This window comes from Xenopus laevis, chromosome 1L (assembly GCF_017654675.1).
Source record: "Xenopus laevis strain J_2021 chromosome 1L, Xenopus_laevis_v10.1, whole genome shotgun sequence".
Lineage (NCBI taxonomy): Eukaryota > Metazoa > Chordata > Amphibia > Anura > Pipidae > Xenopus > Xenopus laevis.
Window position 1 is genome coordinate 11003254 of NC_054371.1, and position 12500 is coordinate 11015753.

The 12500-nt window shown below is 43.4% G+C and overlaps 1 protein-coding gene across 1 annotated transcript in view; it reads right to left on the reverse strand.

The window, feature by feature from the left end:
* The window catches only part of LOC108719387 (UPF0687 protein C20orf27 homolog), a 39230-nt gene extending 34544 nt beyond the window's left edge, over positions 1-4686 (reverse strand). Inside the window, exon 1 of the mRNA XM_041586900.1 lies at positions 4533-4686. The gene's annotated coding sequence lies outside the window, so the exon portion shown is untranslated. The remainder of the gene's footprint in view (positions 1-4532) is intronic.
* Positions 4687-12500: the final 7814 nt, after the last annotated feature.

Here is a 12500-nt window from a genome sequence, read left to right on the forward strand (position 1 = left end):
ACAGAGCGAGCGGAAGCAGTAAACAAACAGAGCGAGCGGAAGCAGTAAACAAACAGAGCGAGCGGAAGCAGTAAACAAACAGAGCGAGCGGAAGCAGTAAACAAACAGAGCGAGCGGAAGCAGTAAACAAACAGAGCGAGCGGAAGCAGTAAACAAACAGAGCGAGCGGAAGCAGTAAACAAACAGAGCGAGCGGAAGCAGAGCGAGCAGAAGCAGTAAACAGAGCGAGCGGAAGCAGTAAACAACAAAGCAAGTGGAAGCAAACTGAGTGGAAGCAGTAAACAACAGAGTGAGCAGAAGTAGTAAACAACAAAGCAAGCGGAAACAAACAGTGAGCTTAAGTAGTAAACAACAAAGCGAGCAGCAGTAAACAACAGAGCGAGTGGAAGCAGTAAACACCAGAGCGAGCGGAAGCAAACAGTGAGCTGAAGTAGTAAACAACAGAGCGAGCGGAAGTAGTAAACAACAGAGCGAGCAGCAGTAAACAACAGAGCCTGGCTGGGCTAACATATCATGACATATATTTCCAGTAGGGATGCACCGAATCCACTATTTTGGATTTGGCCGAATACCAAACCGAATCCTAATTAGAGGTGGGAAAGGGAAAACATTCTGACAAAAAGTCACACAATTTCCCTCCCCGCCCCTTATTTGCATATGGTAATTAGTGAGCACATCACTACCACGGCTGAGCCAAAACCACTAGTGTCACTTTCTCTCTCCCCATGAGATTTATACAGTAGTGTCAGCAAGTTACACATGTGGATTACACTGGAGTTTTATGGAGCCAGATGGAATGTTACAGTTTTATTATTTATTAATTATCCTTATTAAATACAGGCTAATAATGAAAGTATTCAATAAGCCCTTAGCAGTACTGTGTCAGAAAACTATACTATCACTATACACACAGCTGCAATATCGTGCGTGCGTGTAGGATATCATTGCTTCGCAAGATTCCCGGAGCAGATAAAAGGTTTGTCTGTTCACCCTTTGATACAAAGTGTCACCTACTTATCTTCCAATATCACATTGTGTGTCAGGAGTAAAGGAGAAGGAAACTCTCACTGACAGTTGCACAGAAATATCACAACAAGCCGATCAAACAGCAATTCCTTAAAAGTGGTTGTTCACCTTTAATTTAACTCATTTATCAAGGGTCGAATTTCGAATTTGGAAAACTTCGAAATTCAAAAAGACCAACTGAAATTAAATCAAAGTCCAAATAGGTTCTAGGAGGTCCCCCATAGGCTAAAACAGCAATTGGGCAGGTTTTAAATGGTGAATGGTCGAAGTCTAAATTTTAAAGAGGCAGTACACGATAAATTGATATTCGAATTTTCCTCAAATTCGAATGCAATTTGGACTATTCCCTAGACGAAAAAATAGCTTAAAATTCGAATTCTTTGAATTCGAAAATTCACCTTGATTTTTGATAAATCTGCCCCTTAGTATGGTGTAGAGAGTCATATTCTGAGAATTTGCAATTGGTCTTCATTTTTTATTATTTGTGGTTTTTGAGTTTAGCTTTTTATTCAGCAGCTCTACAGTTAGCAGTTTTAGCTGGTTGCTAGGGTCCAAATTCCCCTAGCAACCAGAAACTTGAATAAGACACTGGAATATGAATAGGAGAGGCCTGAATAGAAAGAGGAGGAATAAAAAGTAGCAATAACAATATATTTGTAGCCTTACAGACCATTTGTTTTTAGATGGGGTCAGTGACCCCACATTTCAAAGCTGGAAATAGTCATAAGACAACAAATACTTTAAAAACTATAGAAAATAAATAAATAATGAAGACCAATTTAAAAGTTGTACAGCCATGCTAACTTAAAGGTGAACCATCTATTTAAAGGGCCAGTAAACCCAAACAAATATTCATTTGACTCGACAGAACGGTTATTTCTATCTCTCACGTGTCAGAATGTTCCTTTGAAGCAGAAGTTGTGGTTTTCCTGCAGCGAGTTTTGCCAACGGCTCAGCCCCGTTCAGTTGATTCTGATCTGTTGCCTAAACAAAGCTCCGCCCAGCACGTTGTGTTTGATACATAATACTTGTGTGGGACTAACTGTCATAGGATCAATAGTGCAGACTCAGCAGCTGGGTTTACCAACATTTGACTCCAAAACACACAGGGTAAATGCCTCTGCTCCATTGCTCTCCTTTTGGGCCCTTTTACCCCCCCCCCGGCCCCTAAAATGACATTATCTTACCCCCCAAACCCCCCCCCCCACCGTTGATTTGGTACCTACTTGCACGGACCAAGGGAATTTCACTAATAAACAGAGAAGCAGCGACTCCTCACTGGATATTTAGCGGCTTAGGCTGTTTCATATCAGGATTTGACACTGGTTAAAAAAAAAAACCTCCTGCAGGTAAGACCTTGGGGGAGGGGCTTGGTCAGTCAGGGCTCAGCCCACTCCTGCAGGACTCTTAAAGGGATGTTTCACCTTTTCATTAACTTTTATTATGTTCTAAACGGCTAATTCTCAGCAATGTTTAAATTGCTCTTCTTTTTTTTTTTATATATATATATAAATATATATATATATATATATATATATATATATATATATATATATATATATATATATATATATATAATTTTTTGAATAATTTGCCTTCTTCTGACTCCATCTTTCAAATGGGGGTCGCTGACCCCATCTAAAAACAAATGCTCTGTAAGGCTACACATTTATTGTTATTGCTACTTTTTATCACTCATCTTTCTTTTCAGGCCTCTCCTGTTCATATTTCAGTCTCATTCAAATCAATGCAGGGTTGCTAGGGGAATTTGGACCCTAGCAACCAGATGGCTGAAATTACAAACTGTAGAGCTGCTGAATAAAAAGCTAAATAAGTCAAAACCCAAATAAATATAAACAAATAAAAACCAATTACAAATTTTCTCCGAATATCCCTCTCTACATCATACTAACAGTTGATTTAAAGCTGAACAACTCCTTTAACTGGTCCTCTAAAGAAATCACCAAAACTAAAGCTCCAATGCCCCCAACCCTCATGGGCAGAATTGCAGAGAGAGCCCCCACTGGAACACATGGCAAATAAATGGTCAAAATTAGGGAGTCTCCATTGGTATAGCTTTGAGGGGGGGTCTAAAGGGGGCCTTGGTTACTTTTTAGGCTTTAGTTCTCCTTTAAAATAATTGTATTGTGATTTCTGTAAACAGAGTAAGAGTCAGACAAAGCTTATGTGATGTTTAGGCACCCGATGGTGGTATTGACACAATAAACATCTAATTCTCATTTGTGTATGTAGCAGGACTGCATTAAAGGACAAGTAAAACCAGAATCAGAAGGGGGTTTCTATGGACGCACCTGTTTCTTTCACTGGGGGGGGATAGGGTGTGTCTGTATCAGAAGCTTCATGTAGTTTATATCAATAAGCCGCTGTGTAGCCATTGAAGCTGAACTATAGGGAGACATTTACATAGAGCAGCCGTGAGCTGGGTGCAATACAGGGATGTCTGAGTCATGTGATGTGTATACAATTAAATCATCAGCAGCAATTACATGAACACACAGCATTAATAACGAGCTAAAATAAAAGTGATTTTAGATCAGACAGTTGCTTTGCATTCGATTTTCCTACACCGGACAAAATGTTGTTGGGTTTATATCCCCTTTAACCAGTGCAGTGGCTACGTAGGAGCAGACAGCAAGCGGGGGAGCAGCCAATAGTCGCACACAAATAACAAACATGACAGTTATCAGACTGACAATCACCACTAATGCCCATTATAACATGTGTTTAGTAAAGGCCCTACAGATTCAAGAAGCACCTGGATGATATCACCACCAGACTGCAAGCTCACTGGGTCACTATATGTTTGTCAACGTTTGCCCTATGCTGCAGACTGCAAGCTCCCTGGGTCAGTACCTGGAACAAAATGAATACAGGAGTATGCCCTGTGTATTAGAGTGCAAGCTCCCTGGGTCAGTGCCTGGAACAAAATTAATACAGGAGTATGCCCTGTGTATTAGAGTGCAAGCTCCCTGGGTCAGTACCTGGAACAAAACGAATACAGGAGTATGCCCTGTGTATTAGAGTGCAAGCTCCCTGGGTCAGTACCTGGAACAAAATGAATACAGGAGTATGCCCTGTGTATTAGAGTGCAAGCTCCCTGGGTCAGTACTGGTATGATCAATGCTCCAGACTGAGCTCCCTGGGTCAGTAGCTTGCACAACATGAACTGCAGAGTATTCCCTGTGTACTAGAGTGCAAGCTCACTGGGTCAGTCTCACACACTCCTGTATCCCAGGCTCCTGTGTATTTGTTGCTATTTCCAGTGACACCCAGGTGCTGTCCCACGTGACCCCATGAAGTAGAGCAATAGAGTGAGTGTAGGAGCAGTGGAATCCAGAGGTGTGAGGAGGGAAAGCCCAGCACCTCAGTAACTCAATACAGCCCCGCCCCGCAGTACTAGCCGCCCGCACGTGTCCTACTGTAGAGCGCGGCGCAGCCCGGGGAAAGAAGCGGCACAAGCAGCCTATTGCTCGCACCCCACTCACCTGTCTGTGACTGTAGCTACTAAACAACCGCCCGTCTCCAGTCCCGGACTCACACTGAACTTATGCGTCTTCCACTCTAGCCACTAAGCGCCCGTTCCATAGCACCGCCCACCACTCCGAGCCGCGACTTATAATTGGAGAATTTATGTGAATGACGTAGACGCCGCGCCCACATACTCCTTACCCGCTTATAAACCTCGCTCGCCATCCCGCCCTCCCGCCTCCTTTCTTATTGGCTGTTGTTTTATTGACGTCACTGCCTACAGGCCTCGTTATTGTTGTGGTCACGTATTGTACCCGTACCCTGTTTTACACTACAACTCCCACAATCCCCCTCTGCTCATACAGCTCTGTCTTACACTACAACTCCCACAATCCCCCTCTGCTCATACAGCTCTGTCTTACACTACAACTCCCACAATCCCCCTCTGCTCATACAGCTCTGTCTTACACTACAACTCCCACAATCCCCCTCTGCTCATACAGCTCTGTCTTACACTACAACTCCCACAATCCTCCTCTGCTCATCCAGCTCTGTCTTACACTACAACTCCCACAATCCCCCTCTGCTCATACAGCTCTGTCTTACACTACAACTCCCACAATCCCCTGCTGCTCATACAGCTCTGTCTTACACTACAACTCCCACAATCCCCAGCTGCTCGTACAGCTCTGTCTTACACTACAACTCCCACAATCCCCAGCTGCTCATACAGCTCTGTCTTACACTACAACTCCCACAATCCCCAGCTGCTCATACAGCTCTGTCTTACACTACAACTCCCACAATCCCCTGCTGCTCATACAGCTCTGTCTTACACTACAACTCCCACAATCCCCCTCTGCTCATACAGCTCTGTCTTACACTACAACTCCCACAATCCCCCTCTGCTCATACAGCTCTGTCTTACACTACAACTCCCACAATCCCCAGCTGCTCATACAGCTCTGTCTTACACTACAACTCCCACAATCCCCAGCTGCTCATACAGCTCTGTCTTACACTACAACTCCCACAATCCCCTGCTGCTCATACAGCTCTGTCTTACACTACAACTCCCACAATCCCCCTCTGCTCATACAGCTCTGTCTTACACTACAACTCCCACAATCCCCTGCTGCTCATACAGCTCTGTCTTACACTACAACTCCCACAATCCCCTGCTGCTCATACAGCTCTGTCTTACACTACAACTCCCACAATCCCCCTCTGCTCATACAGCTCTGTCTTACACTACAACTCCCACAATCCCCTGCTGCTCATACAGCTCTGTCTTACACTACAACTCCCACAATCCCCCTCTGCTCATACAGCTCCGTCTTACACTACAACTCCCACAATCCCCTGCTGCTCATACAGCTCTGTCTTACACTACAACTCCCACAATCCCCCTCTGCTCATACAGCTCTGTCTTACACTACAACTCCCACAATCCCCAGCTGCTCATACAGCTCTGTCTTACACTACAACTCCCACAATCCCCTGCTGCTCATACAGCTCTGTCTTACACTACAACTCCCACAATCCCCAGCTGCTCATACAGCTCTGTCTTACACTACAACTCCCACAATCCCCCTCTGCTCATACAGCTCTGTCTTACACTACAACTCCCACAATCCCCCTCTGCTCATACAGCTCTGTCTTACACTACAACTCCCACAATCCCCCTCTGCTCATACAGCTCTGTCTTACACTACAACTCCCACAATCCCCAGCTGCTCATACAGCTCTGTCTTACACTACAACTCCCACAATCCCCTGCTGCTCATACAGCTCTGTCTTACACTACAACTCCCACAATCCCCAGCTGCTCATACAGCTCTGTCTTACACTACAACTCCCACAATCCCCCTCTGCTCATACAGCTCTGTCTTACACTACAACTCCCACAATCCCCCTCTGCTCATACAGCTCTGTCTTACACTACAACTCCCACAATCCCCCTCTGCTCATACAGCTCTGTCTTACACTACAACTCCCACAATCCCCCTCTGCTCATACAGCTCTGTCTTACACTACAACTCCCACAATCCCCAGCTGCTCATACAGCTCTGTCTTACACTACAACTCCCACAATCCCCTGCTGCTCATACAGCTCTGTCTTACACTACAACTCCCACAATCCCCAGCTGCTCATACAGCTCTGTCTTACACTACAACTCCCACAATCCCCCTCTGCTCATACAGCTCTGTCTTACACTACAACTCCCACAATCCCCTGCTGCTCATACAGCTCTGTCTTACACTACAACTCCCACAATCCCCCTCTGCTCATACAGCTCTGTCTTACACTACAACTCCCACAATCCCCTGCTGCTCATACAGCTCTGTCTTACACTACAACTCCCACAATCCCCAGCTGCTCATACAGCTCTGTCTTACACTACAACTCCCACAATCCCCCTCTGCTCATACAGCTCTGTCTTACACTACAACTCCCACAATCCCCAGCTGCTCATACAGCTCTGTCTTACACTACAACTCCCACAATCCCCTGCTGCTCATACAGCTCTGTCTTACACTACAACTCCCACAATCCCCCTCTGCTCATACAGCTCTGTCTTACACTACAACTCCCACAATCCCCTGCTGCTCATACAGCTCTGTCTTACACTACAACTCCCACAATCCCCCTCTGCTCATACAGCTCCGTCTTACACTACAACTCCCACAATCCCCTGCTGCTCATACAGCTCTGTCTTACACTACAACTCCCACAATCCCCTGCTGCTCATACAGCTCTGTTTTACACTACAACTCCCACAATCCCCTGCTGCTCATACAGCTCTGTCTTACACTACAACTCCCACAATCCCCCTCTGCTCATACAGCTCTGTCTTACACTACAACTCCCACAATCCCCTGCTGCTCATACAGCTCTGTCTTACACTACAACTCCCACAATCCCCCTCTGCTCATACAGCTCTGTCTTACACTACAACTCCCACAATCCCCTGCTGCTCATACAGCTCTGTCTTACACTACAACTCCCACAATCCCCAGCTGCTCATACAGCTCTGTCTTACACTACAACTCCCACAATCCCCCTCTGCTCATACAGCTCTGTCTTACACTACAACTCCCACAATCCCCAGCTGCTCATACAGCTCTGTCTTACACTACAACTCCCACAATCCCCCTCTGCTCATACAGCTCTGTCTTACACTACAACTCCCACAATCCCCTGCTGCTCATACAGCTCTGTCTTACACTACAACTCCCACAATCCCCCTCTGCTCATACAGCTCCGTCTTACACTACAACTCCCACAATCCCCTGCTGCTCATACAGCTCTGTCTTACACTACAACTCCCACAATCCCCTGCTGCTCATACAGCTCTGTCTTACACTACAACTCCCACAATCCCCAGCTGCTCATACAGCCCTGTCTTACACTACAACTCCCACAATCCCCCTCTGCTCATACAGCTCTGTCTTACACTACAACTCCCACAATCCCCTGCTGCTCATACAGCTCACGCAGCGTGTTTATTACCATAGAGATTTTGTTTGTCTTTATGTGAAACATCAGATGAGAGTAATGTGAGTGGCCAGGAATATATATTGCACTGCATCATGGGACTCTGTGTGTAGTTGTCCAGCCAATCATATCTGTCCCACACTGTATAATCACCTCCCTCATTGCTACCCTGTGGGTAATGTTCCTGTCACACCGGGGAATCACTTGCAATCATTGTTACTATAGGCAGAGAAATCATAACTCTTAATATGTTACACAATAGGCAACTTTTCAATTGGCCTTCATTTTTTCTTTTTTATAGTTTTTTTTAATTATTTGCCTTCAGACTTTTTCCAGCTTTCAAGCGGGGTCACTGACCTCATCTAAACAAACAAATGCTACACATTTATTGTTATTGCTGCTTTTTATTATCTCTCTATTCAGTCCTCTCCTATTCATATTCCAGTCTCTTATTCCAATCAGTCACCTGTCTATTCTCTGCACTGCTGCTTCCGGCTTTAGCAAGAATGTAGCAGAAGGAGCCAGCTGAGCATCAGAGCTGTGAAGAAGCAAACAAGTCATTATGGGAATCTTGGCTAGAAAAGAGCTGGGGGAGATGTACAGGAAAGAATAACTGGTAGATTCATGGAGAATCAAACTGACACTGAGCAGTAATACGGCCTCATTTTGGTTTATCTTAAACGGGTAATTCACCTTTGAGTTAACTGTTACTGTAATGTAGAGAGTGATATTCTGAGGCAATTTGTAATTGGTTTTAATTTTTTATTATTTCTGGTTTTTGACTTATTTAGCTTTTTATTCTGCAGCTCTCCAGTTTGCAATTTCAGCAATATGGTTACTAGAGCCCAAATTCCCCTAGCAACCATACATTGATTTGAATAGGAGACTGGAATATGGATAGGAGAGGCCTGACTATAAAGATAAGTATTTTGAAGTAGGAAGATACAGATTATAGAAAGACCCCTTATCTGAGCATTCTGGATAATTGGTCCCAAAGCTGTACTAATAATCAGGGCTATATGGGCACCCACAGGGCATTAGAGTGGCAGCCTGGGGGGAGACTCACTGTGAAATGTGGCAGTGGAGTTAAAAGGGGAATTAACTGTTAGTATGATATAGAGAGGGATATTCTGAGACAATTTGCAATTGGTCTTCATTTTTTATTTATGGTTTTTGAGCTTTTTATTCAGCAGCTCTCCAGTTTGAAGTTTCAACAATCTGGTTGCTAGGGTCAACATTCTCCTAGCAACCATGCATAGATTTGAATAAGAGACTTGAATATGAATAGGAGGGGACTGAGTAGAGAGATGAGTAATAAAAAGTAGCAATAACAATGAACTTATAGCGTTAGAGAGCATTTTTTTTTTTTATATGGGGTCAGTGACCCCTATTGAAATCTGGAAGGAGAAAGCAAATAATTCAAAAACTATCAAAAATAAAAAATGAAAACCAATTGAAAAGTTGCTTAGAATTGGCCATTCTGTAACATACTAAAAGATAACCTGAAGATGAACCACCCCTTTAAAGAATTGCTATTTTTCGGCAGGACAGGAATTTGACAGACCAATGGGTGATTGAGATGATGTGTCTCACTCGCTACATCCAGAAACCCCACGCTGCCCTGTAACTGTGCCCTTTCTCTTTGTCACCTGACCGCTGTGTAATGTGCAGTTACCCGTGTCAGCCAATCAGCAGCTAGCTTTGATGTATCTAGTGCAGATAGAATGATGAGATCTAATATCTGATTGGTTCTGTTACTGTATTGTTCCCAGCAGGCTTAGCACATGCCCAGACCCCAAAGCCAATGAAAAAGATTGTATATATGTATGTATGTATGTGTGCCAACCCTGAGTAGCCATCATGTGATACCCTCATGTTTATCTGGCAGTTTATAATAGAAGGCTGATTATTATGGCAGTGAGTGAAGACAAACGCTGGTGTTTAGCCCAGGGGCAGTGTCAGTAGCCACAACTGATGAGAAAGAAAGAGACTTGATGTTGTTACAAGTGACTGCGACGTGGGCTGCATATAAACATGGCCAGGCAAAGTCACCCCTGTCATAACAAGACACATTCTGACTTATAAACAGCTGTAAATCACCCCCAGCTCAATAACAAGCAGGATTTATATTTGTCATTCATTAAGGAACACTGTCACCAAAATAAAGCATTTTTATGTGTCGCCCAATGTGCTCTCTGATATACAGCTCGTAAATGTTTCTGTCAGCTCTTGTGTTTGCTAATAATATATATATATATAATTCTAATGGACCCGCACTCTCATATCACTGCAGCTGAAGACTGGATTAGAGTGCAAGCGTTTGGTTATTTATATATACATATGTATATTTATGCAGGTATGGGACCTGTTATACAGAATGCTCGGGAGTTTCTAGATTTAAACATCAATTAAACCCAATAGGATTGCTTTGCATCCAATATATATATGGTCACAGAACAACCCCTCAGTGACTTCTAATATCCTTATCATTTACAGTAGGGGGTACATTATCCCTTATAATACATGAGTGATACTCAAGAGTTCCCTGTATAACTCAGCCTGCAGCCTTGTGTCTTTATATGGTCACAGAACAACCCCTCAGTGACTTCTAATATGCTTATCATTTACAGTAGGGGGTACATTATCCCGTATAATACATGAGTGATACTCAAGAGTTCCCTGTATAACTCAGCCTGCAGCCTTGTGTCTTTATATGGTCACAGAACAACCCCTCAGTGACTTCTAATATCCTTATCATTTACAGTAGGGGGTACATTATCCCTTATAATACATGAGTGATACTCAGAGTTCCCTGTATAACTCAGCCTGCAGCCTTGTGCCTTTATATGGTCACAGAGCAACCCCTCAGTGACTTCTAATATCCTTATCATTTACAGTAGGGGGTACATTATCCCTTATAATACATGAGTGATACTCAGAGTTCCCTGTATAACTCAGCCTGTAGCCTTGTGCCTTTATATGGTCACAGAACAACCCCTCAGTGACTTCTAATATCCTTATCATTTACAGTAGGGGGTACATTATCCCTTATAATACATGAGTGATACTCAGAGTTCCCTGTATAACTCAGCCTGTAGCCTTGTGCCTTTATATGGTCACAGAACAACCCCTCAGTGACTTCTAATATCCTTATCATTTACAGTAGGGGGTACATTATCCCTTATTATACATGAGTGATACTCAGAGTTCCCTGTATAACTAGACAGGATTCAGTTCATATTAATAGGAGGGGGTGCAGGGTGAGGGACATATTAAGTACTACATTTCTTGCAGTTATCAAAACAAACTTAGTTCCAGTAGCCAAAGGGTAACTTTTCTTATTTACAGCCGTTTAGAGACTCCCCTCCTATTATACATACCCCCAGTGCACATATGTGACATCACGTGACTCATGACTGTATGTAGAGCTGCTGTTGGATTCGGAAGACCCCGCGCAGCATTTTCATATCAATTTCCATTTTATCATTTGTACAGAAATAGTTTCCAATCTGAATTGCGAGGGATATATTTGGCCTTGGCCGGATGCACGTCCTTTCCCTGAAGTGTCCGACCCCCTCACCCGCAGGCAGCAGAGCACATGTTATAATGTTTTCCAGCAGCAGATGTTTTACACGCGTGTAATCCACTTGGCATGTTTGTCTGTGATCATTGTGAATCTGTTCATCTCCTGTGCATGTAGTTTGGGGGGCACCTGACAATGAATGGATGAATTCAGACCCCGACCCCCGACTCCCACCCATAGCTACACACACACACACACACACACAGAAGAAATGTCTATAACGAGGGTGTGTGGGACCTTTAAAGAGTGATAATCAAGCAGAGGAGAATCCACTTTAGAAATGCTAAAAAACATGAACATAAATTTATTAAATGACAGATCTTTAATTGAACTCATCATAGTGCCAGTGTATAGTGTGCATGTACCAGTTCAACTACAACTGGCATCCAGGGCTCTGGGCAGCTGCTTAAAGGATACGTAAACCTTAAAAATAAGCCAATGTAAAATTGATGAGGGGACTATTATAAGTGCTTTTGCAATGTACATTCATTATTTATTTTATTTTAATTTCAAGATATTAAGGGATACATGTGCTGTTAATATGAATGAATTTTGTTACAACAGCGCCACCTGCTGGTCATTTTCCCACCAGTCTGACCAGCAAGTAGTCAAGGAAGTTGTCAGGAGAAAGAAAGAGGCTGATGTTCTTCTGCTTAGGAAAGATTTCAGAGAGGTTTCTAATTATTTTTTCTAAGCAGAAGAACATCAGAGCAGCCTCTTTCTTTCTCCTGACAACTTCCTTGACTACTTGGTGGTCAGACTGGTGGGAAAATGACCAGCAGGTGGCGCTGTTGTAACACAATTCATTCATATTAAATTAAAACTAAACTCTAATAATGAATATGACGAAAAATGGCATATTTTATATACAAAACTTATGGCTAAAGTTTGAGCTTGTCAATA